This window comes from Peromyscus californicus, unplaced genomic scaffold, assembly GCF_007827085.1.
Source record: "Peromyscus californicus insignis strain IS unplaced genomic scaffold, ASM782708v3 Scaffold_7__1_contigs__length_154581171, whole genome shotgun sequence".
Lineage (NCBI taxonomy): Eukaryota > Metazoa > Chordata > Mammalia > Rodentia > Cricetidae > Peromyscus > Peromyscus californicus.
Window position 1 is genome coordinate 61083943 of NW_026294595.1, and position 23427 is coordinate 61107369.

Here is a 23427-nt window from a genome sequence, read left to right on the forward strand (position 1 = left end):
GAAATTCTCCAAAAATTCCAAAAGACATGACTAAAGTTTTCTTCTGGAAACTAGAATAGAGAAAAGGCAGGTTGCTGAATAGCCTTCTAATTTATATTAGAAGTCTACAACATAGCATTCCAAGAAAGTGAGCTGAATAAATTATCGTGGGAGCAGACAAGAAGATAGTGTTGGGAATACAAGGCTTCGGGTAGAAGGTTTATGTATCTCTTCACCCCAGGATTTGCATTAATGCTGATTTTCAATGTGGTAGGTTTGGGAAGTGGAGCCTTTGGAGAGGATAAATTGAGATGGAATCACGAGAGTAGACTCTCACAGAGGGATTAATGACTCATACAAAGAGGGAAAAGTAGGAGGGAAGTGTGCATTGTGTATACATGCACATGTGAATTTTTCTGTACCATCAATGACATCGTAAGAGAATAACCAGAGAGGGAATCTTCATTTACAACCCAGCCAGGGAGTCAGGTTTCAGTTTTATGACTTCTAGAATTCAGCCCGTGTTGATTTGTTACAACAGCTCACCATGATGAAGACACAGAACGTGTCTTGATGTCAGAAGACTTTCATTTTTGGTGATCTGAGACCTTAGCAACTTAAAAGTATAGGTCGTTCCCAGAATTAGATATTGGATATCAGAGTAGGAATCCCTGGCTGATTCAATACAGCTAAGAAAAGTTGGGGAGCGGCAGGGGGATCCTGAGCCCAGCTCAGATATTTTATGATTCCAAGAATGTTGTCTCATGGTTGTAGAGATTAGCAAGGGAGTTCGTGAAACAGGAAGTTCTCACCCATCATCATGTCCAGACATTTGATCAGGAATGAGTTGTCTTTAGTATGAAGGGAGAAGACTATATATTATAATAAATATGTGTGCAAATTAATTTAGATCACTTTCCCAAACATTAGTGTCTAATGAATTCAAAGTCAGCAAGGATGTGTATGAGCAGAGGATAAAGAGTTCAGCTTTCTAGGGGTGAAGACCCAGAAACACAAAGACGAGGATGCAGGAGTGAGCCAGGCAACGTGACTGGAGATGCAGGGGAATTCACCAGTGGACACCTGGATGGGAAGCTCAGGTATCACCGGACAGGCTTTCATGACACTCTGTGAGCGCTTGTAATTTTGCACATCCGAAACACTGCTTAATTTAATTATCAATTCCTGGGACTATGTCTGGGTTGTGATTTAAAAATAGATTTTCCAGTGTAAAAGAAGTCTGCAGGAAGGGGCTCCTTGCTGAATTAAGGTGTGCTCAAGTGAGAACTGCCACCGAAGAACAACACGTTCCCTGTGAAAAAGACGGCAAGCCCATTCCAGTGGCTCTAACCTTTACGAGCTGCTATTATCAACCCAATTGTATGTTTTTTCCTGTTGCACAAACATGTTCCCAAAAGACTTTTAAAATAGATTTCTTTCCTGCTAAATTGTTGTGCCAAGCACTTTTTTCTGACTCTCAGCTCTAAGTGGACCAGGATGTGTTAAAGAAAAAAAAAAAGAAAAGAAAAGAAAAGAAAATGCCCTGTCACGCTTGACAGGGTTTAGTCGGCCTTAACAACAGTGAAATGTTTCCTAACCTCGCAACCCCCACCCCCGCTCTGGGAATCTTCCCATAGTGTGTTCTAACCAAAATAAAAACTATCCCGAAGAGACAGATGCACCTTCACCAACGTCACACTTTCAGTCAAGGAAGCCTTCTAGTGAAAAGTCTACACACCCCAGTAGAGTCTTCAAAGTGCAAAAAAAAAAAAAAAATCAAAACAGAAAATAAACCTGCTTGTAAACATTTAAATATCCTACAAGAAAAAGAAAACGGACTGAGCTCTTAAACTCCGGAGATGAAGAGCAGTCTAGAAAATATGTCTTCAATAAACAAACAAACAAATACAAATTTACAGAATTGGTTTTTAGGTGCTGAGTGCTTCTGGATAAACCTGGTGAGTCTCTTCTTCACTTTCTGGATGTCTTTTGTTGTTTCTGAAAATCAACAAACATAGCCACCCTATACTGACTCTGTCTCAGCCGTTTCGAAATGACTCTGCTGCTTCCGGGGGTACGTTTCTCTTACGGCAACGGAGCTTGGGTCGCCAGCTACGTGTCTGTCTGCCTCGCACACAGTTTCCTTGACAAAATTCTGTCTGAGCTGCAAAACAATGGCAACCTCAAAAGGAAATGGATGGAAAGAAGCACAGGATAAACACTATCTAACCGATATTTTAGTGGTGACTGCGGCAGGGAGACTCTATGAGGGGTTTGGGGGCAGGAGCCAAAATGGTTATCCAAAAGGTATGGCAATTGGGCATTAAAAACCAATTAAAAATAACACTAGAAGTCTTGAAAGGGGGGGGGGATAGCAGACAAACACTAGAGTGAGCAGCGGGGCAGGTTCCCTGTGGAAGGGCTAGGGTTCTGGACACCTGCAGCGATGTTTGCTAGCTGGAGTCCAAGGCAGCAGCCAGGGGCCTCTGCAGTTGTAAGATGGGAAGAGCATATGCATCGTAAGTCCCGTGGGGGATCGCAGGTAATAACCTTCACAATCACCCACTGCACACAGTGCCTGGGAAATGCTGCCTGCGAAGTAAGTGGTGATCTCTCCCCAGAGCAGAAACGAGCGAGACGTCCTGGATCACTCTGCAACTGGTCACAAGTTACCAGACTTGTAATGTTCAGTTAAATTATATATGAATATTTAACAATGCCAACTCTCTCAGCTTTTTGTAAAGTAAACTTTGGGGGCCACTGAAGATAGTGGGATTTAAGACATTCAAGAATGAATGAGGAAGAAAATTGGGTCCAAGTGCTTTGTTTCTAATCAAATGACTTTGCTGTGTGTGTGTGTATAACCCAGCTGCTTTGGGCTTTGTCTGCTAATGCCTTTGAAAACACATACTAGACCTCTCCTCTAAGAGCAGTAATAAAGAGTAATGTCATGTCTCTCTGTCTCTCTGTGTCTCTGTGTCTCTTTCTGTCTCTGTGTGTGTGTCTCTTTCTGTGTGAGTCTTTCTCCCTCCCTCCCTCCCTCCTTCCCTCCCTCCCTCTCTTTCTCTTTGCCTGAGGATAGTATTATTAAGGAGAAGAAGTCTTCCATGCTCCTTCACAACAGGCTGAAAGGGGCCTCTGAGTCTACACTACCAATTCTTGTTTTTGTTAGCTTAATCCACTCCTAGATAAAGAGAGATGTCAGTGATATTGGAGGTGTCAGATAATGTGGTCTGCAGATAATGGGAGGTGTTAGTTCTAGAGAAATTGATGTAAAGAGATGCAAGATAAATAGTTCAAAGTGGGGGGAAAGCCTGTAACACTTATGTGTAAAAGAATGTCTATTGGGTTCCTTTGAGGTTGAGAACTGGGGAATAACTTGATATTTGTTTTTATATTCTAACTTGTACTATTTAAGAGCTATATGTATCTGTATGCAGGGGTGTGTGTGTGTGTGTGTGTGTGTGTGTGTGTGTGTGTGTGTGTTATGTATGTGTGTGTGCTTTCGTCATCTTAGACATTCTAATGCTGTATGTGTTCCTATAAAATAATGCCAGTGAGTGGCTGTGAAGCAGAGAGGATTTATCACCTCGTTCATGGAATGTCTTGTCAAAATTTACCACCAGACCCAACAATCATCCCATTCAGGGGCAGAGGACACCTGATGAGAATAAAAACCATCACTTTACCTGTCATCTTAGATGACTTTTTAAATTCCAGAACGTTTCAGATAATTTCTTGTTCTATAATATTATACATAGGGCATTTGATTAATTTGTGAAGATTATATTTGTAGGAAAACATAATAAAACAGAATAATCAATTCACATTTTAAAAACACTTTCTGTGGAAAAGTCTTGTCAAGAAAACTCTTGAAGGATTCTGATTTTACAAGATGTAAGGGACCAGTAAGGAGAAGGAAGAAGCGGAACTCTGAAACAGAGAGAAGTATTGGGAGCCTAAGCTTTATTCACAATTAATTTGTCAGTTTTTATCTACTGTTTTCAAAGTCAGTATCGCCATGCTATCATTGGTACTGAAAATATTGTTTGAAAAAGGATGACATTTGCTGACTTTTATGGTGTATTTTTTGTGTGCGTATTTACATTTATACATATGCATGACTTACTAAAACGTTTCACTTTGTTAGGTTTTAAAATAATAAAGAAAAGCAATAAACTTGCTGAAGAAATTATTTTCTCATATCTTTGAAGAATATAAAATCTTAGTAGACATAGTAAATCATGGCAACACGTTTGTTTTCTAATGAGAGACAGAAAGGGGTGGATCCAAATGAGAGGGGAGGGGAGGAGGAACTGGGAGGAGTAGAGGGAGGGGAAATCAAAATCAGGCTATATTATTCGAGGAAAAAATCTATTTTCAATAAAAGGAAAAATAAATAAATAAATCATGGCAATCAAATGGGAAGAGTATGAAAATTTTAATGGACTGTTTCTATTAATTCATCTGGAGTGTACATTCAAATTTTAGTAGTACATTTTTGCTATTACTTGTACTGATATTGGCTTCCATGTTATAGTAGAAAAATCCAATTTTAAAATAAAAGAATTAGAAAATTAATCATTGGGCATAAAGTAAGGACTGAGATCTGAGACAAAGTCTAGATTAAATATGTGGAGCTTTGACATTACAGCTGTTGTTAGCATAGACACGCATCTAAGTAACAAGTTGTGTGCTAAAAAAAAATAAAAAAAAAAACATTGAGTATGAAGAAACCAGGGTTCTAATTTTAACCAAACCCAGGGATTACAGTGGAGACAGAAAGGCGTCTAGAATAGACGACAGATGTGGTCCTAAGGCTTTTTGAGAGTGGTACAAATGATTTCTTAATGATCCTACCTTCGTATGTTGTCCTAATCTCTGTTAAAAGACAACTATAGAGTCAGTATGCAGCACCATCTTTCTTTTGGTGGGCTCCATTTTCCTCTATACAGAGGGAAAAAAAAAACAAACTGCTTTCTGCAACGGTTTTTGTTTTAACTCTTGGGATAATCCAGATTTTTTATTATCTTATTGATATGCATATATAATTTTCCTATAGCAACCAGTTACCTTTTAGTAAAAGAAATGAAGTAATTTAATCAACACACAGTTAAAGGAGGTAATTATATTCCTGTAATAACTGAAGACTCCAAAGACCAAGGAAAATAACACAGCAGTTTTTCTCTTATCGCTTTTATCCCATTTTCTCTTCTCTGCAGTCTAGATAGTAATTAAAGCAATTTTGTGGAAGTATTAAATTTATTTGTTATAAAGAAGTGGCAATCATGTTTATAGGATTTATAAGTAAATTACTTGATGCTGGCAACTGTTCTTGCTCAAAGGTCTAAAGTCTTTTCTCTTCCTTACATTACTTTCTTTCTCCCAAGGCTCTCACGGGGCTGAGAGTGGTTTTGTGAAGGGATATTTTACATGTGAATGCCTTTAATTGACCCTGTTTGCCAAATAATGATGGATAATTGCCTTGATCTCCCTGGGAAAGTGTTTACAAAACAAGTACTCCTTTCCTCCCTCCTTTGAGGCAGCCTCCAGGGCTTGCTTATTTTGACTCAGGGAATAACCTTGGTGGAGAGTAAAGATGTCTCTCTGGGACAATGAAAGAGATGCTGGGATACAGCGTCCTTAAGAAAATACATATTTTCTGACATTTTCCTTCTCAAGTACTAGGAAGCTTAAATAACTTCAAGCAACAGAGAATTGGCAGCCATATTTGACTTGAAAGTCGCACATTTGAGTGATTGTCTACACTGAGGACAGCAACACAGTGAAGTTCCAAAGCAGAATCCACACATTATTGCATGATGCTTTATTTTCTACTGAAGGTTGATGTATTCACTCAACAAATATTTATTGAGATACCAGTAGGCACCTCATAGAGGACTGGATATGAGTAATACAATGAGAAATGAAAACAGATTAGATAGAATTTCTTACAATTTATTCTGTAGAGACAGGAGTTAAACATTTGCACAAATTTAAAGTTACAAATAAAGATAAGTCCTATGAAGGAAGGAGATGACCTCATATGGTGGCTCAAGGGATGATTTCCCAGAGGAAGTGGTATTTCACTAGCCATCTGCAGAACGGCTGAGAAACACAAAAGCAAACCGCTTCTATCATAAGGAGGATGGGGGCAGAGGGCAAAGGAGAGGGCTCGGAGAGGGCCTGTGAAGGCAGGTAGAGTCCTAAAGAACACACTGAGCTTAGGGCTGGACAACTTGCCAAAGACTCTGGTCTGTGCCCTGTGACACCTGCAAACATCTGCTTCCAGTAAGGAGAAATGATTTGGTTTGGGGATCATCAAAAGTCACATGCAGCTGGGTTGTGTGTGCGGGAAGAAAACAACATGAATGAAGAATCCTTCTGAAGAGTGTGACTTTTGAAAAGGAGAAGAAAGCGATTTAGTGGTGGGTGTGGGAGGACCTGTGGAATGCGGGTTTTATTTTTCGATAAAACTGACATCAACATTTTACAATTATAACAAGGATGTATGTGAATGAGAGAGTTTGAGTATGCAAAAGACATTTCGATTTCTCCAAAGACTGGAGAAAATGGGATGCCAAGCAGCACTGGGAAGGACTAGCTGAGCAGCTTCTAAAACTGGCATAGAGCAGGGCAGGATAGCAGTTGTGGTCAGTTTGGGCATATGGAAATAAGGCAATAACGTTCTGTCTGCTCCCTCCTTTTGTAACACTCGTTGTTGAAAAAGATAAAAGGAGCTCATGGGATTCATGGAACACACAGAGATGTTGGAGACAGTGGAATAAAGGATTAACTAAACCAAGTAAGACCCTCACAGAGGCAAATACGAAGTTTTAGCTAAGAATAAAGTGTGCTGATTGAGAAAAGAATATCAGTCCCATGGCTCATAGGAAAAGGTTTTATAGGCAGAGAGCTGAGGTGGAGCCAGGGGCTTACAGGGGGACAGGCTAACCATCCATGGCCCCTGAGGGCATCGGTAGTCTATTTTCACTTTGGGGATGACAGCACTGTAGATATGGAATTTCAAACTTTGTGATTGTATAATTTTTGTGTGATAAAGTTAAATAATATCTTTTTTCCTGATGTAGCATCCTAGAGATTTCTAGAGAAAACACTAAATTAATAACATATTGATTTTTCTTCTGGTATTTGATAAAAGAAAGGAGGTTGTGAAATAACAATCAACTTTAATTACTGATAAAAAAATGTAAAGAGAAGAAAGAAGATCCTTTTTTTTTTCCCACAACATTTAGAGACTATTTATTTCCTAAACTTTAAGAGTTACTTTTTAATAATAAAGCACACAAGAATTATGTTAGAGATAAAATAGAAGTATCCAAAGTTTTTCTAGAAACCACAATATCTTCTCCAGTTATCCCTTCTGTTATACAACACATATAAAGAAAACCACATATTTATTTGGAAGATTCTGTGTCTTGGAGCTTCCTTTTATACATCGCTATTACATTTGTGTAAAGATAAGGGTTTCATGTGAGGACCTGACATTTTTAAGAAAGTATCCTTTCGCTGGGCGGTGGTGGCGCACGCCTTTAATCCCAGCACTCGGGAGGCAGAGCCAGGCGGATCTCTGTGAGTTCAAGGCCAGCCTGGGCTACCAAGTGAGTTCCAGGAAAGGCGCAAAGCTACACAGAGAAACCCTGTCTCGAAAAACCAAAAAAAAAAAAAAAAAAAAAAAAAAAGTATCCTTTCTAATTGTTAAGCTTTGTAACATAAACACTGGTGTAAAGTCAGACAAGATAGTAGAGCTAGAGAGAGAAGGAAGGGAGCTGGAAGAAAGGAGGAAAAAGGGAGGAAAGATGAGGGGAAAGAAGTCTGAGGGAGGGATGGCAGGAGGCAAACATAAGAAGGAGGGAAGGCAATGGAAAGGAAGATGGAGAAAGAATTACAAGAGTGAAGAAGGTGAGGAAATAAGGAGAAAAGGAGGAAGAAAGGAAGGAAGGGGAGGGAGGGAAAGAGGGAGAGAAGGGAGGAGGAAGGTAAAGAAGGGAGGGAGGGAGAAAGGGAAAGAGGAAGTAGAGAGAGAAGAGAAGGGAACAGAGAAGGAAGAGAGGGAGGGGATAACAGAAACAAAGAAAGAGGGAAAACAGAAAATCATTTTTTCCAAGACGCCAGGGCATAGCATGATCTCTTACAAGAATCAGAACTATCGTTGGTGATTGACAATCCATCATCTTTCTTGTAATATCAGATTTCATTCATTCAGTATTTACTGAACAATTTGGTGAGTACAAACCCACTTCTGAATGTTCCCTTTAATGTGGAACTAATGAAGATTAGCAAGCCCTATTACCTTCCATGAACAAACGCAGAATGCAGTGGAAGATGATCTTCAAGCTGCAAATCACCTACCCTTCTGTATCTCTGGGCTCTACCTGTTCCCCTGATCAACTGTGGTCCTGTCACGTGTGCCCCAGAGACCATCCTTGGATCTCATTTAGGTTTGTTAACGATGACTGGAAGATCTAACTTCAAAATATGAAATGCCAACTCAGACTCTATAGAGAGGATGGAGCGTGACTCTCCCTGAGGTCTTGGTGCGTTTTCCTTCCTTCTGACATGACTTTCTCTTTCTCTTTTTTTTTTTTTTTTTTTTTTTTGCTATTGAAAGAAGATCCTTTATAGTTCAAGCTTGACTATTTTTTTTCCTCTCCCTCTGGAAATCGTGCCCTCCATTTCTTAGACTTGGATAGCCCTACAAGTACTGAGAGTATTGCACCAAAAGAACTTTAATAAAATGATTTTCAAGGTAACATTTTTGTGTGTATGATATATGCGTATGTGTGTACTCTATCATTTTTTGCCTTATTCCTTTGACCCCTGACCTTTCACTAACCTGGAACCAGCAAGCCCCAGTGATCCTCCTGTCTCCACTCCTCATCCTGCTGGGATTCCAGGTCTGTGCAGCCATACCTATCTCTTTATATGGGTGCTGAGGATTAGAACTCACGTCTTTTGCATGGACATCAAGTGCTCCTACCCAGTGAGAGCTGTCTCCCCAGACTCGAGCACAGGTATTCTCAATACAATTGAGACACACTCAGCTACAATAGTTTGGTATTATGTAATATCCATACAAAACTAAAAGCATGTATATAAAGGGATGTGGGTAAGTTGGTAGAACACAGGTTCCACATGCAAACAGGATTTCAGTCCTAATACTGCCATGTTTACTCACACACATACATACACACTGGGGAGGAAGAAAGAAGAAAAGGAGGAAGGAAAGAAAGGAAGGAGGGGCAGGGAGGGAGGGAGGAAGGGAGGAAGAGGAAGAAAAGAAGGGGAAAGAAAAACATTGTTATTACTATTAAGTTGACTCTCACTCATATATGGTAGAGTAGCAACCCACACGCCTTTAATCCCAGCACTGGGGAGGCAGAGGCAGGTGGATCTCTGTGAGTTCAACGCCAGGCTGGTCTACAGAGTGAGATCCAGGACAGCCAGGGCTACACAGAGAAACCCTGTCATGAAAAACTCCAAAAAAAAAAAAAAGAAGAAGAAGAAAGGGGGTGGGAACCTCCTCTATTCAAGAGAGTAGTGTCCTGGTCTTGGTAGAGACCTAACATCCTACTTGGGGTGGGCCAATCACCTGGCCAAGGAACCACCCACCCTACGGAGGTGGGATCCCCTTAAGCCATGCTAGAGAGATAGGTGGGATGGCTTTTTCCTTTAATGAGAAACTGTGCTTTTCTTACTAGAACACCCTCACCTGCAGCATGGTAGATTATTGGGCTGTAGCCATGAAGCTTCATTTGTTGGCCCGCTTTTCTGAACTATTTAAACGTGTAACTTCTCTTCTTCTTTCTGTTTTCTAAATATGCCTTCTCTTAATAATTCGGGTATCCAAAGATAAGGATTTGTTTGACTCCAGCCTCCATATCCTCCGGCTTAACGTAAAATAAAATGGGTAAATTAAGTATTAAGAGTAGCTTTTGGTTTTCAAAGTCTGTGATGCCTCAAAGTATTTGTTACTTGTTAAGTTTCAGTAATTCAACATATAACTGTTCTTATTGATTATTTTCTATCAATTAGTATGAGTATAACTAGTATATGTGATAAGTGTCCTTGGATCTCTGAGAATTTGTAATCTGGTACTAGTAAAAGTAAAGACAGTAAATATTGAATTGCAATAGTTCTCCGATCTGCCTGGGGTGCATTCCAAAATGGCCAGTAGATTTTTCCCACACATATACACAACTTTGATAAAGTTTAATTCATGATTAATATATAATAGGATCAAAGTAACTAATAACACAGAACGTGGAACAATTATACCAAAATACTGCCATGAAATTGATTGACAGCATTGCTACTCTTATGCCTTGGGGATCATGTAAAATAAAGTAAATTCAAACACAAGCGGTGATGATTGTGACTGCTGTCCTGCTAAGCAAGGCAGCTTCTACCACATTAATGGGCCCCAGTGGGCCAGCCACCTATGTAGTGTGATATCCTGGACAAAAAAGCGCAGTGCTTATCTGACTGCTGCTCTGCTGTGATGGTTATTCTTTTTACCAGTTAGTTTGACTGCACTTGCCCATCCTCACCTAGGAGGAAACTCTAGTAATATTTAAATCATTCTTATTAACATATTAAAAAGACAAGAGTGGGTTTGGAACACTCCAGACAACAGTATAAATTATTATACCATCAGCAGTTCTTAGTTATTAATGGCCTGACCTCTCAATACTCCTTTTGTTCAGGCTCTAGCTTTGTGTGTTGATGGTGAGAAATGGACACACGCAGAGAAAACTGTAATTTGTGTTTGAGTGGCTATGCAGTGCCTGCCAGTGGGGGTAATTCAGAGTTGCTTTGCCAACACCTAGATCTGGAGGAAGCTGGAGTCAGCTATTTGCAAAGACTGGAAATTTGCACCAAATATAACATAGATAATGACTGAGGCTAGATTATGCTGATTAATCATATAAACTAATGTACATATCTTTGTAAGTAGGAAATTTTCCCACCATGCTCTGAGTATAGCAAAGCTGTATAAGTATAGTTGCTTACCAAAGTCATATCTTGGAGAAGCTATTTAGCTCTTCTAAGCTCAATGCTCACATAAATAAAACATGAGTTATAATGCTATCTATGTTCTACATAGTATTTATGTGATCACAAAATGAAAGATCAGCATGTAGTCAGCTGAAAACATTTTCTAGCAAAGTATAAGCACTCAATAAATGTTAGCTATTACTACAATGAAAATTTAATATTGGATATAATTATTTGCTTCAATCCAGCAGGAAGAATAGAAAATATTATATCTAAATTGAGAGAATAGTGTTATAAGTGTTTATAAGATTTCTATGCAAATTTTGCTATAAGCTATCTTTTTATCACAAACTAAGAAACAGTAGTCCCTTCTTGCCATTGCTTTTGGTTTCCATGGTTTCTGTTATCTACAGCCAAAACAAATGGAACATTACAAAGAAAAATTCTTAACATTTTTAACTTGTTCAGCTCTTCTGAGTAGCATGATGGAGTCTTGCATGGTCCTGCTCCATCCAGCTCAGAATGTTAACCACCCCTTTGTCCAGCATATCAGGCTACATATGGGGCTGGCCCTCTGGGACCCATTAAGAAGGAAATTTTCCCGCCATGCTTTGAGTATGGGAAAGCCGTATAATTACAGTTGCTTACCAAAGTCAACTAACATATTTTTACTCACAAAGTTTTCTGGGTTTCTCAATATTAGTCAACTGTTTTACATAATAGTAATTTTTAAATAACAAGATTGTAAATATGGTCACATTTTAAGCCTACTGCTAATTTCTTCATGTAAACCACAGCCAAGTCAAAAGGGGCTCATTTGAAATCTATTCTCTATTGAAAAAGTCCATAATCATCAGCAACCTACCAATAAGAGAGTGGGAAAACTTTTTTATCAATATAAAATACCCTAGGTCAAAGCACATGTGTGAAATTGGCAAAAGATGCCCTCTGCCTGTAGCTAACAAGGCAATCTACTCTTTTTATACTTTTGTCTCCGTACATTTAGTAATTGAACCTCCGAGAAAACATGAAATGTCAAATGTTCTTTTTGTTGTATTGATTAACCGGTTGATTTAGTTACAAATCTCTTGTTGAAATATTCTTTGGTTAATGCCACACAATCACAGGCCTGGGGCAATGAATGAAGTTGTGAGATTCCTAATGGCAACATATCAAGAAGTGATTTTGACGCATTGCATCATCAGAGTGTGAGCTCATTAACTGATAGGATACAGGAGAGGAGAGAATTCCACTCCAGACCAATGTAGATGAATGTCTTCTAAATGTTAGGAGGTTGACTAGGGGCTCAATCTAACACATATGTCATTGAACTTTTCACACAAAAGGAGAATGTCAGTGGTACCCTAGAGAACAGTGAGCATGCCCCAAGTCAATTCTTAAAAATGTGCCCGTGTCAAATGGATGAAACTAGAAAATGTCACCCTGAGTGAGGTAACCCAGCCTCAGAAAGACAAACATGGCATGTACTCACTCATAAGTGGATACCAGATATAAAGCAAAGGATAACCAGACTGTAACACACAGCTCCAGAGAAGCTAGGTAACAAGGAGGACCCAAAGAGGAACACATGGATCGCCCTGGAAAGGGGAAATAGATAAGATTTCCTGAGTAAACTGGTGGGGGCGGGGGAGGGGTAAGCAATGGAGGGTAGGGGATAGGGAATGGGAGTATGGGGGAATGGGGTGGTAGAGCTGGAACAGGGGCAGAGCGAGGGAGATATCTTGATAGATGGAGACATCATGAGTAAGGAGAAACCTGGTGTGAAGGAAGTTCCCAGGAATCCACAGGGATGACCCTAGCTTAGACTACTAGTAGTGGCAGAGGGAGTGCCTGAGCTGGCTTACCCCATTGATCAGATTAATGAATGCCCTAACTGTCATCAAAGAGCCTTCATCCAGTAACTGATGGAAACAGATGCAGAGAGCCACGGCCAAGCACCAGACCAAGCTCCAGAAGTTCAGTCAAAGAGAGGGAAGAAAGATTCTGTGAACAAGGGGCATCAAGACCATCATGAGGAAATTTACAAACACAACTGAACCAAGCCAGTGGGAACTCATGAACTTTGGATCAACAGCTGTGGAGCCTCCATGGGACTGGACTGGGCCCTCTGCATGGGTGAAACAGTTGGTCTATTTGAGGGGCTCCTGACAGTGGGAATAGGATCTATCCCTGGTGCATGAACTGGTCTTGTGGAGCCCATTGCCTATGGTGGGACACTTTGCACAGCCTTGATGGGGGGAGGGGGTGTTGGACCTGCCTCAGCTGCATGTGCTGGGCTTGCTGACTCCTCATTTGAGGCTATACCTTTTTGGAGAGGGGATGGGAGAGGTGAGAGGATATCTGTGGTTGGTATGTGAAATGAATAAAAAAAATAGAAAAATAACAAAAAAAGTGTGCCCATGGGTAAGCAAATGTCACAGTAGACCATGAGTACCAAACAAAATAAAATAACAACAAAAGCAGAATGCCTTGAAAATGTTGAGAATCAAAAGGGAAACAAACCCTTCTGAATATACTGAGGGAAAAAATACAGATCTGAAGTGAATAGAGGCATCTTGCATGCTGTTTCAGCCTCTAATAATGTCTGTGGCAAGAAACTGGCTGTGTCTTTGACATTATTTCATTAAACTGTGATTTTTTTTTTAAACAAGTATTGGCTGAAAAAAATTTGAGTGGTTGGTATGTCAAAAAAACAGGCCATCAACTACAGTCCTCATACTGTGACCATGCCCTAGCTACATGTCATTTTTATTCTTTAATCAGTGTCTCTCTAATCCTGCCCCCATGTTACCACCTCCCTCTTGTTAGAATAGTTACGAAAGATGACAAATGATGTGTCAGCATGGAGAAAAAGAAACACTTTCCCATTGCGGGTGGCAATAAAACTAATATGGACATTATGGAAAATGAAATTTCTTTAAAACAATAAAAATAGAACTCTTCTATAATCCAACTATAACACTAATGCAGATATCTTATGAATACAAAGTCTGCAACAGTGTTTATAAATTAAGTATCTTCAACTGGTGATTGGCTGAAGAAATGTGCTACACACACATGATGCATCATTCAGCCATAAAAGAAGGAAGTCATTCTTTTGAAAAAACATCGATGAACTCAGAGGACATTATACTGAGAGAAATAACCCAGGCACAGGATGAGAAATACCACATGGCCCCGCTCTTATGAAACTTAAAATAGTTGATCTTACACACCTGGACAGTACATTGTAGTCCCCAAGGACTTTATGGAGTAGATAGAATTGGTGATTGCAGAGATATGGGTCAAAGGGCACAAAATTAGTTACAGACAAGGAATAAGTTCAAAAGATGCATTGATCATACAGGAAGTTGATGTTAGTAATGGCAATATAAGGAAACCTTGAGAAATGCTGGCAGTATCCCCACTAAAATAAATAAACAAATAAAATGGAAAATATGTAAAGGATTCATATGTAAATTGGCTGGATTTAGCAGTCCTATACCATACAAATATACTTCAAAATATCACATTGTACATGCCAAATACATACAATTGTATCTGTCAATTTATAAAATGTCCATGATATAAAATTTAATGATAGTTAACTTATAAATAATGGCTACATGAAACATTTCTGTCCTAATCATTTCTGATTATAAATATCTACAAATTTTGAATGACATAGAGCTGCTATACCATATAAAAGACAGCGAATGTCTCCTGTTTCCTACTTGTTTTGTTTTGTTTTGTTTTGTTTTGTTTTGTTTTGTTTTACTAGGGTTAAACATAAGGCTTTGTGTGTACTGGGCAAGAGTCCTACCACTGAACTCTATCTTCAGTTTTTCTCTTCCTTCTTTTATTCTGGGATGGAGTCATGATAAGTCACATGGGCCTTAAGCTTGCAAGTCTCCTGCCCCATCCTCCCAAGTAGAATAGCTAATATTATAGGCCCAGGCCTGATTCTGTATTTCTCATTTGTATATTATCTTAGTAATAAGATAGTTAGTAATTAAACTCAACTAAATATATGAGAGCCTAATTCTTTACTGATTAAATCTAGTTAACACCATTATAATAACATATATGAAAAAGAGGCAAACAAAAACTAAAGTGTTGAAATAGAAAGAGGAACTCTGAGTGAGGCTGAAAGGTCAGATATGTCATAAATCAAAGTCATTACTCTTTAGGGCTGGCCTAACATTTTGATCCTGACTTTTCTAGCAAGCCAAGTTTCCCAATGTACCATCCATGGGATGATAACTAATCAGCTACTGGGGGTAAAGTGCTATTATTCTCTAAGGAATCTAAAAGAACATTTTGTAATGTTATATTAAATTCCATTTGCTCATTGATAAAGAGCTGCTACTGGCCATAACAAAGTCTTCATATGAAGAGATTTTGTATGATCCGTCCTTCAGTCTGCTAATTTGACTTGACAGATTTTGATCTATCTAAATATATTTTGAGTAATGATGAATATCTATTCTTTCTCTTAAACGAGACCCATTTGGGGACTAAGAGATAGCTCAGGTAGACATGTAAAGTGTATGTCGTCAAAGCATGGTAACCTGAATTTGATCTCCAGAGCCGACATGTGAAAGACAGGCATGGTGCTGCAGTGCTAGGGAAGGGCATCACTGGCCAGCTAATCATCACCCTTGTAAGGTAAATCCCTGGCTAAGGAAAGATCCTGTCTCAGAAAACTAGATAGAGGCCTCTTAAGGAACAACACTCAGCTGGGTGGTGGTGGCGCTCGCCTTTAATCCCAGCACTTGGGAGGCAGAGGCAGGTGGATCTCTGTGAGTATGAAGCCAGCCTGGTCTACAAGGCAAGTTCCAGGACAACCATTGCTACACACAGAGAAACCTTTTATCAAAAAAACAAAACTAAAAGGAACAACACTCATTGTTGTCCTCTGTCCTACATACCAACATATGCATGCACAGACATCTTCGTAAGAGTGGGAAACAGATTGGTTTGTCTTGTTTGTTTGTTTGTTTGATCAATCGGTTGATTGTAACAAGGTCTCCTTGCATAGCCTAGACTGCCTGTGAGTTTTGATTTTCCTGACCCTGCCACCCAAGTGCTAGGATAACAGTTATATGCTACCAACTAAAGCTTTAAGAAAGATTTTAAATGAATATGTTTGTCACACATGATTCTTGACAAATACTGAGGAAAGAAATTCTTTTTGGACTGCAGTTAAATTTTTCTTATATCTGAAATGAAATACATTTATTTTATAGAATCAATTGGATTTTTAAACTATTTTAAAACTATAAAATTTTCTTGAAAACTAATATATACATAAACTAAGAGAGTCACATTACTCAAAGCAGCATGGCAAAATTAAAGAACAAAACAACAACAACAAAAGAAAATAACACCAGAACCCAGAGATGCTGTCTTTTGGAATCCCTCCCAGAATAAATGAAATGTGAACATTAGACCTGGATAACTTTTGTGTTGTATTGGAAATTTAAACAAGACTAGAAAAGTCTCATGAAATGTCCGCCTGTTTCAGAGGGAATTGGTGCTACTCTCTTTACTATAAAACCTAAGTTCAAATAACTGTATATAGACGAATTTGACCATATCAAAGACAGAATCCTAGGGAGCTAGACAGACAGCTTCATGGTTAAGAGCACTTCTTGCTTCTTCAGAGGACCTGTGTTCAGTTCCCAGAACCACATGATGGGTCCTAACTATCTGTAATTCAAGTTCCAGTGGGTCCAATACTCTCTCCCGAGCTTCCTAGTCACCAGGCATGCATACTCTGCACATACATGAACTCATACACATAAGAAAAAAATCTAAAAGAAAAAAGGGTAGAAGCCCAGATGATGATAATAGAAGAGAACATTAAAATGGCCTGATTGCAAAGAAATTGGACCTTCCCAAACAACCACTATAAATGTGAACCAGGAGCTAGGGGTTGGCAATTGCATCTGCAGGCTGCCTGGATCATAGTTTTACTTTCCTTTACATCCAAGCTATGTTTTTGGCAGGAAGGTTTGAGAACCAGCACATAAAAAGCTGCAAATATTTGTGTTTGGTTTTCCTTTGTAAGATATCTATAGTAGTCTGAGAAAGTAAAGAGCTTTACGCCACAGCAGGAACTTCCTGTAAAAACTATAGTCAACAGATCTGCCTCCTTTATAAACATGCCTTTTGTTTCTTCATAGGATCTAGACATTTCTCAAATGTTTAAAGTAGAAACTTGCTCATTTGAACAGAACGCAGAATGTAAATGTGTTGCATGTGTCTTTACTGACCAGTAGGAATATAAGCAATATTTCTAAACATATTAGTCGGACTCTATACATGAAAGTAACATGCCAAAGGCACCTACAACTGAGGAGATGAAGTTGACAAAAATTAGACAATCTTTAAAAGCTATAAAGATGTCAGAGCAGAGTAAGCTGACTGAAAGTGAAGAACAGCTGAGGGAGGTATAACTCTGACAGATCTCCATGAATTGTAGATAGGCAGGTGTGCAGCTCTTGTATAGCCTGTTCCTAGCATGTGTGAGGTCCTCAGTTCAACACCTAGTGTCAAAATAAACAAATAAATAGCACAAAACTATACTTTATTGGGGACTGGAGAGATGGCTCAGTGGTTAAGAGCACTGACTGCTCTTCCAGAGTGACTCGGGTTCAATTCCTAGCACCCACATGGTGGTTCACTCGAGAATGGCAATTTTAGAAGGAAATATTTGGTCAAGATTAATATCATTGATAGGAGATTTCTAACCTGCTTTGACAGAAAGATTAATGTCAAGATAGAAAACAATATAATAATAAAATATTTATTAAGAGCCAATATTTATATTCATATATCCAAGACCAAGATTGATTAAAATGCTGTTTATCTTCAAAATAACATTAAGTATAATGGAATTAACAAATAATTCTTGTCTTCAAGTTAAAACCGGTAAGTCAAATGGAACCTAGAATCCAAAAAATTTGGTTACTTAGTTTAGTAATAATCATTAAACTGAATCCTTAGTCAATATGGTCAGGATAAACTAACAAAAGGTGTGTAAACAATTATCTTTAATTTGGGGGGAAATATCTTATGTTCAATTCAAATTAGACAAAGATTTAAATGTGAAATGTACCTATGAAATATTTAGAAATGTATTAGAAAGCTGGTATCTTTACTATTTTGAGTCAGAAAGTTTTGAGCAAGATTACTAAACATCCATCAGTGATGGAATTAGATCCTTCTCAAAGTGCAGTCTGGTCAGAGATGCCCTTCTTTCTCTCCTGTCTCCTATCTGTCAAGTTTTAGAGTGTGTCCAGTGATTGTGTAAATTAACCATTCCAAAATGCTTGAAGTTAGAAGAGCTAAACTGTTACAGACTTCTTATTAGTTAGAAAGATATATATATATATATATATATATATATATATATATATATATATATATATATATATATATATATATATATATGGTGTTTTTTTTCTCAGCTCCTCTTTAGGTCAAAGTAATTTAATCAGATATTCCAGACTCTCAGAGCTAGAGTGGACTTGAAAATCTTGCAGTAAAACCTCCTCACTGTACAGACTTAGAACATAGGCACCAGGAGGAGTTAGTGAACTGTGATATGTTCCATAACAGTGACACTGTGTAAGAACAGGCATCGTCTCTCCTCAGTCTCAGCTCTAGGATGTTTTATTAGACCAAAACTAAACCACTATTGATTCTAACAGATGTAATGGAAGGCTGTTGCTACTTCTAGTTAGGTGTTACATCTCCATGGGAATGATTTTGTGAACCCATTTCTTAATGGAATTTAAATGTATTTGCACTTTAAACTTAATTGTTAGAAATAAAAATAATTACAAAGACACCAAATAGCTTCACATACACACACACACACACACACACACACACACACACACACACACACACACGCACACACGAGAGAGAGAGAGAGAGAGAGAGAGAGAGAGAGAGTCTGATTCATGCTCAATAAGTCATGTGAGATGAATCAACTGAAGAGACAGCCGTTTAAATCTAAACCTTTTATTGCAGCTCTTCCAAACTACTAAATATACACTACAATTTGCACGTTGGAATGATATTCTAAAATATTATATAATCTTCTTCGACATCAAATTATGATGGATACACACACTGGGAAACCAAAGCCAGTTCTTTCCTATTAAAAAAATTCTTTTGTTATAGATTCGTCCCTCCCTATCTATATGAAGCAAATGGGAGTGTTATAAGAAGCGATTTGGCAGAACATCACTTGGAAAATGTCAGGAAGAAAAGGGCAGCTGTCACATATATGTAGGCATTTGGAGCATTAAAACCTTGCTGTGAGGAACAGTGAGTCATCTGGAATGTAATGCACAGAGGAAACTGACACATAAGAGAGCTGAACAATGATGAGTTCCCAAAGACAGGCACTGGGACAAAGAACTATTACAGATGGTCTATTTTGGGGTCTAACAGCATAACTTGAGAATTCTTTTTAAAGTCTACAGCTTAAAAACAGAAAAAAAAGGAACCATCTCATGAAGCTTTGAGTTTAAGATAACACAAATTAGCACAGTTTATTTTCATTAGTATTATTATACCTTAGCAGGAAAAATCATTGAAATATTAAAAAACCTTTCAGCCCAAAAGTAAGTTAGGGTAAGAAAATCTAATTAAGCATTGTGGGGAGGGGACTATCACGTGTATCAATAGAAGCATAATTATTTTCTTTGCCATAGCACTATAATGACTGGACACATCTGTCTTTCTAGAAGCACAAATGCCCTTGGCTGCTTTTTGACAGAATAAAGTTCACACTCTTTTCTAGGAAATCCCTAAAAATAGTACCTGGAATACTGAAAAATATTGAAACAACTCATCCCCCTACATTCTTGTTCTTTTATTTATTTTAAAAAAGTATCTTCTACTTTCTAAATATAAGAAACTTTTATCTCACCCCATTTATACACACATAATGTAACAGCAATTATGTGGCTAATAAAACAAAGAACTCTATACAAAGAAGATAGTGTGTTCAAATGAATAACCTTGCCACATTATAACACTTAATAACCATCTCTAGAGTATGTGATAAACATATATATGCATGGCTTACCTCATTAAATCACTAGAATAAAAAACCTGATAGGACACATTCAAAATTAACTTATTATTCCTAGTCATCTGGCCAAAGAAACACAATTGTAGAGTTAATTCTACTCCCCAATGTCTTGAGAAAATAATTTTGAATTGATAGGTGTGCATAATTCTACCCCTATCGGTAATTTATTGGGTTGCTACTGAAGATTTCTTTTTATTTAAAAGTTAGCTGTACACTACTCTGTAAAGTTTTGTTCCTATAATTAACATATTCTTAATATCCTTGACTTTATTGGCAATCCAACATGTTACTTTGAATATCTTGTTGAAATATATGCAATACCTGAGTGTTAGACCATCCAAAGTTTTGACAGTTGGTAGCACAAGTTGTTGGTGTAACATCATAGGGCCCTGGATGACAAAAGAACATTCCTGTGAATTTGGTAACATTATGAGTAGAAAGTGGAATTTTATAGAACTTAATTTAAAAGCATATACTAACTAGTGTGTTTCTCTGTTAAAATTACAATTTTAAATGGTATGTTTGAAAGGGAAGTTTGGAGGTTTGGAGGAGATATATCTGCCACATTTAAGTTACCAATAAGCTAGCCTGGAAGTTAAAAGAAAAAAGTTTTGCTTTGTAGCATGGCAACATATCCTTATAATGGGGTCACTGGGGGACAAAACATGAATGCAGATGTTTCCTATTGCTTGAGATCTTAGCACTAGAAGGAGGTGGAGTCTGCTTAAGTGTAGCTTTGCTCTGTAACTTGAAGATACCGTAGTCCCTGGCCTTCTGGAATTATTAAGGTGAAAGCTTACCAATAATTAGATATGTAAATGTCCAGCAGTCATAAGTGCGACAAAGAAAAAAAAAGCAGATAAAGGAAATAAAAGGAGAAGACTGTGACAGTCTGAAAAGTCTCTGAGGAGGTGGCATAGAAGCAGGGACTTTGTAAGGGGAGGGTGGCTGCTGTGACTGCCCTAGGGAAAGGTTAGTCCTCAAATGATGGCTTGATCAACGGTTCCAGGACAAGAGTGAGTTGGCTGGTTCTGAGGGTTAGCACCATCAGAGTGGAAATGTTAAAAGCAAGGGGGAGTCACAGACCTAGTCAAAGAAGAACACCAAGGCTTACTGGGTCAAAAATGAACTTGAACTCTTTTTACACAGAGTGCTAGTAATAAATGAATCTAGTAGTATTAAATAAAACAAATACTTATGTTGGCTTATATACACCTTTCCAGTTTGAGTGAATGTTGAAAGTAAGATGAAATCATAACATAGTTTTCATTGCTTTACATTCACACTGTATTAAAATTTACTGAACTTCAAGATGTCAAATTTGTGTTTTGTGATTTTTGTTGATTTTGTCCTATGATCTATTAATCTACTGTTATGCTTTAATGACCATCTAAGTCATTGTCAAGGATTTCTATAAAGTCAAGACAAGGGCTAATGTGAGCATTCAAACATATTAAGAAAGACTATTTTTCATTTCGCTTATTTTTTAAATTTATTTATTTTAAAAAGAAAGGTTTTTTTTTTCATTTTACATACCAATCCCAGTTTCCCCTCCCCCCCCTTCCCCCATGCCCCCACCTCCCCTAATCTCACCTCCCCTAATCTTCAGAGAGGGTAAGGACTCCCTTGGGGAGTCAACAAAGTCTGGCATACCAAATTGAGGCACGACCAAGCCCCTCCCCGCTGTGTCAAGGCTGAGCAAGATATCTCACCCTAGGGAATGTGTTCCAAAAATCCAGTTCATGCACCTGGGATAAATCCTGGTCCCACTGCCAGGGGCTCCCCAAACAAATCTAGCCACATAACTGTCACCCACATTCAAAGGGCCTAGTTTGGTTCCATGCATGTTCCCCAGAGTCCATGAGCTCCCACTGGCTTGGGTCAGCTGTCTCTTTTTTAAAGCAATAAAGTATTTTGTGAACAAAAATTTATTTTAATTATCTTGTAATATTACTCTATAATTAAGAAAAATGTATCATGTTTCCATAATTTCTATATATAATTTTAATCTAATATTGCTATTATTAGGATTAGGATCTGGTTATATTAAATAGGTTTATTTAGATGTGAACCAAAGCTGTCTAAATCTAGAATCAGGATTTTTCTAAAAATGCTTTTGAAAAAAATAAAAACTCTTCAGCCTCAGGCTTTATTGGCACTCATATGGAATTCAGCAGGTTCAAAGTTGAAGTTTATTTTGAATATTTTCCCGACTTGTTAGAAGATGCCACTGGAAATAGAAACAGCTGAGGGACATCAGTGTTTTTTCTCAGTATAATTCTAAATTTTTCATTTTTTTTAATCCCAGTCAAAGTGGCCATGGAAGAATATTTTAAACCCTTGGGTAATCAGGTCATGAAACCAATTACACTGGTTATCATAAAATTAAAAAAGGAGTTAATTGCCCCCCTCATCCTGAATTTACTCATGGAGATCTCCTTTGTTTCCCCTTCCCAAAGCCATCCATGTGTCCCTCTTAGGGTCCTCCTTGTTAGCTAGCTTCTCTGGAGCTGTGGGTTGTTGTCTGCTTATCCTTTGCTTTACATCTATTATCCACTTGTGAGTGAGTACATACCATGTTTGTCTTTCTACAGTACAACATAATATTTACATATGTATGCATTGTGAAATGATCTAATTGAACTAATCCATCAGTTCACATAGTCAACAACTATTGTGGGAACATTGAAGATGCCCTGATCTAATCTTTGGAAACTGTGAATATGTTATAGCACACAAAACAGGAGAATTAAAGATGCATATGAAAGTAAGGGCTGTGTTAGATGACCCTTGGAACGAAGAGATTTTTTTTCCCTAGATTACCTATGTGAGCCAAGTATAATCACAAGGTTGCTTTTAAGTGCAAGAGGGAGACAGGGTATCCAATGAAAAAAAATATGGAGTTAATTTTGGTTGATAAATATCTTGCATATATTAACAAAATTATAGTGTATGAGATACCAGGTACTTTCATTTTATAAGAGAGACATTAAAACATATAGTATCAAATAATGTGGTAAAAGTAGATGAATATCCAATATGAAGTATTATTATACAAACCTCATGGAAATATAAGATATCTAGATAAAAATGAAAGAAACAACTGCTTTTGTTCAGTAGCAGAATGTCTAAATTGATTGGATAATTAAATTAAAATGAACTAAATCTTGAGAACATAGAAAAGAAATAGAGCATGTACACATAACCAAATAAGCTTTCTTCATGAAAGGTTGCTATAGTCAATAATTAAGCTAAAGAGAAATAAACCTCCACCTAACTGTATTAAGTAGAAATCAAAGCCTTAAAGAAACAAA

General features: G+C 37.9%; 1 protein-coding gene across 4 annotated transcripts in view; it reads right to left on the minus strand.

Annotated features, from left to right (window-relative positions):
• Calcrl (calcitonin receptor like receptor) overlaps positions 1-23427 on the minus strand; it is a 100829-nt gene that overhangs the window by 61372 nt on the left and 16030 nt on the right. Inside the window, exon 2 of one of the 4 annotated variants that reach the window (XM_052724949.1) lies at positions 20435-20502. The exons of the other annotated variants lie outside the window; for them this stretch is intronic. The gene's annotated coding sequence lies outside the window, so the exon portion shown is untranslated. The remainder of the gene's footprint in view (positions 1-20434; positions 20503-23427) is intronic. 4 annotated transcript variants of the gene reach the window in all.